Source organism: Sinocyclocheilus rhinocerous, unplaced genomic scaffold (genome assembly GCF_001515625.1).
Source record: "Sinocyclocheilus rhinocerous isolate Xijiao unplaced genomic scaffold, SAMN03320098_v1.1 scaffold1166, whole genome shotgun sequence".
NCBI classification, from domain to species: domain Eukaryota; kingdom Metazoa; phylum Chordata; class Actinopteri; order Cypriniformes; family Cyprinidae; genus Sinocyclocheilus; species Sinocyclocheilus rhinocerous.
Genome location: NW_015646356.1, coordinates 20,374 through 24,221, shown reverse-complemented (window position 1 = coordinate 24,221; position 3,848 = coordinate 20,374). Strand labels below are relative to the sequence as shown.

The 3,848-nt window shown below is 39.6% G+C and overlaps 1 protein-coding gene across 2 annotated transcripts in view; it reads right to left on the bottom strand.

The window, feature by feature from the left end:
* LOC107707577 (FAS-associated factor 1-like) overlaps window positions 1-3,848 on the bottom strand; it is a 72,962-nt gene that overhangs the window by 61,944 nt on the left and 7,170 nt on the right. The gene's annotated exons all lie outside the window — the stretch shown is intronic.

The following is a 3,848-nucleotide window of genomic DNA, read 5'->3' as shown; positions in this document are numbered from 1 at the left end:
CATCCTTACCCTATGAGGCGAGATCTTGCACGGAGCTCCAGACCGAGGCCGATTGATGGTTGTTTTTTATTTCTTCCATTTCCGAATAATCGCACCAACAGTTGTCTCCTTCTCACCAAGTTTCTTGCTGATGGTCTTGTAGCCCATTCCAGCCTTGTGCAGATCTACAATCTTGTCTCTGACATCCTTTGACAGCTCTTTGGTCTTGCCCATGGTGGTGGGAGTGGTCGGAATGGAAGATACAGATTGTGTAGACAGGTGTCTTATACACCTAACGAGCTGACATTAGGAGTAACTTCTTAAAGTGACAGGACTAATCTGTGTTCCACATGGGCACATAACCAATCTGTGGGAGCCAGAATTCTTGCTGTTTGTTGTTTTTTCTAGATTTTTTGGTTGGTATTCTGTCTCTATCCGTTAAAATAAACCTACCATAAAAAATACAGACCCTTCATTTCTTTGTAAGTGAACAAACTTACAAAATCAGCAGGGGATCAAATAAATATTTTCCCCACTGTATACATATACTGTACATATTACAGAATTACATTGAAAATAAAATAAAAAAGAACAAGAAACAAAGAAAATATTATCACCCATGTGTGACTGAATTTCTGGATGGAGGGCCCTAGGTTGAAAACCCCAAAATCACGCAAAACTAACTACCCATGTAATGCATAATATCTGAAACAGAACCTCCGGCCTTTCTGTATTTGCTTTATAATCCAATGTGAACACTGGGTATTCTGTCAATTTTATGTTCACTTTATCAGACCCCTGTAAGCGGAAATCGACTCCAACATTCAAATAGTAAACTTTTTTGATGATTTTAGAAAAGGAGACTTGGAAGGGAGAGAAACAGATAAAGTGAGGGAGAGACGAAAAGAGAGACAGAGCGGAAAAGCTTGCACCTCCTTACACCACTCTACATGATCCACAATGGCGGCAGTGCTGAAATCCAAACAGTATCAGACTCAGTGTAAACAGGATTTACTGGTATAATAATATGGGCAGGGCCCAACAGACGCTCGATTGTCCAACCCAGAGAAAATCACCCTTTTTTTTGCTCTGCTGAGGACACAAAACGGCTTTTTCTGGCACTTACTCTCTCTCTCTGTCGTACTCTCTCTCTCTCTCAGTGGCTGATGGCTGAATTCCCCCGTGCCCCCGTGTTCCCCTGTGGCAGTAAATAATGTTTTTTCTCTGAGCACTGGCGGGACAAAGGCTCCTCTCTTCTCCTCCAGGGTCAGCACATATCGCTGTAAGAGCAGGAGCGGGGGGCCAGGCACAGCACACAATGCCTGACTTTATACCACCTTATTACAATGCCAAAAGGTTAAAGACGTTAGGCTCCGGGGGCATTCAGAAACTCGTTAGACACAAAAAGGAAAACCCAAACAATGGATAAATTAAAGAAATGTTCAGAAAAAAAAAGAAAAACACAGTCACTGCTGCAGCCTCAGTGACATCTATAGGTCAAAATAGTCACACAATTCAATGTTTATAATAAAACAACTAGACATGATGGAAAAGAAGCACAGACACAGCAAATCATATAATAGCAAGATATGTAAAATTTGAGAAGTTTTCTTATGACAGCTTTGTATGAGGAATCAAAATTAGAAAAGTCTAATCAAATTTATTTGTATAGCGATTTTCACAATACACGCTGTTTCAAAGCAGTTTTACAGAAAATCATGATGTTAATGTTTATAATATCTTTATGCCTTGTTGTATTTAGCAGATTACAGCTGTGCTATAATATATAGTGTATATAATACAGCAGTTGAGATATGCTATGTATTATATAACATTCTACATGAGATTACAGTATGTATGAGGATAAAATTGGACATATTTATATATCCAACTTATATAAGAGCTGGGTGATTACATTTTGTGACAAATAAAAAGGAAAAGAAAATCAGGCAGTCTGCCCTAGCTGTCAAGTGTTCATGACAGAATGAACGAATCATTCATATAGGTCAGAATGATATCAATTAACCAATTTTTATTCAGTTAACAAAACCAGTCTAAATGATTCGTTAACAAACCTGACTAATCTAGATCACCAATTCCAGAATTCGCTGACTCAATCCAGTCATAGTGGTTTGCATCTTAATGGAGGGAAACATTATTACAAAATGACCACTAAAACGTTGGTTCATTTCTCATACAAAACAAAACAGGATCAATACAGAAATTTTAATCACTAAGATTTTTAAGAAAGAACTAATTTTGATTAATTTTATATGCCTGGTATTCACAATTGTAAAAAATTCCACATTTCCAGATTTTCTATAACTGTAGGAACAAATGAAAAGTAGTATTTAAAGGAATAGTTCACCCAAAAATGAAAATTCATTCACTCTAGTCTATACATCATACACTCATTTTGGTAACCAAACAGTGTTTGGTTTCCAGCATTCTTCAAAATACCTTCTTTTTTATCTGTTAAGCACAAGAAACTCACAGAGGTTTGGAACAACTTGAGGGTGAGTAAATGACGACAGAATGTTCATTTTGGGTGAACTATCCCTTTAAAATAAAACGTGAGGCTTAAAATAAATAAATGCATCTTTCGTTGGATACTTCTAAAACAAAACCAAGAAACAGCATGTGACAAGGCCAAGATGATGACAAAATACAAATCTGGTAAACCTCAGACATCAAGGATGAGGTTTCCCTTGTACTTATTTCAGAGTTCGGCGGCTTCGGCCTACACAAGATGACATTTGTGAAGTTGACGTGGTTAGAAAAGGACTTCACCAATGAGACGCTACATCAAGATTATTAACAAATCTAGATGTTCGTTCTTTCATGGTGATATGAGAGAGCGGTTAATAATACACATCTTTCTAGAGCGGAGCTGCAAGAGTTCCACAGCCTGCGGCATCTTCAACCTATTTTTAAACAATCTTGTGATCTGTATATAATTTTCACCCACAAATGTCAATCTTTTCTCTCCTCCCCTCTCTCAGACACTGGCATTCAGTCAACAGTTATTCCACCGTGAGCGTCTAGATGGCAGTCTGCACACACGCTTGGCTTGGCAGCAGCACGTAGGTCTCTGGGTCCCGCCAAGCAGAGATCCAGCTGGCGGCGGGCGACTCAATGGGGGCACTTGAGTGAACCGTGCCATCCTACAGCCTGCAGTATGGTGCCAGCCACCCACTGAATGCACAGGCTGGAAGTCGCCATGCCAGGCTCCATTCATAATTATGTGCCTTTGAGAAAAACATGTCCTCGTGTCCAAGCTCTTACATTCACACACCCTCTAAATAAACCGTAACAGATTGCGCTCCGTCTGAATATATTTGTTCTTAAGACTCTGGTGCATTCATGAGCGCTGACCGTTGAGGAAGGAGAAATGGACGGCGGACACAATGAGTGTTCACAAACGCCTTTTGTTGCCCAAAGTTTCAATTCCTGTTAATGGGTCAGATTTTTTTGCTGTTGTGTTTGTGTGCGTTTCTGTTCAATTTCTCTCTCTTTCAGGCTAAGGCGACTGAGAGGAAATCTCAATACGGCTAAATGCGTAGTGTAACACTTTACAAACTCTTCAAGCGAGACAGACAAACAACAAGAACTGTTTGTTGCATTTTCAATCGTGGGTGTCAACGGTTTAGTTCCCAACGTTGTGCCAAGGTGGTTGGCCCCTCTATATACCTTCACAACCCAGTGAAGAGTGCACAACAATGAAAGCTGTCAACTACTTTTCTTACCCACAATACAACTGGCAGAATTTAATTGGTCGATGGAATGCTGAAAAGCTTTACATTCAGCCTAAACACACCATGAATAAGTTCACTGTGATCCAAAGTGGACCAAACTAAAGACACTGGAAA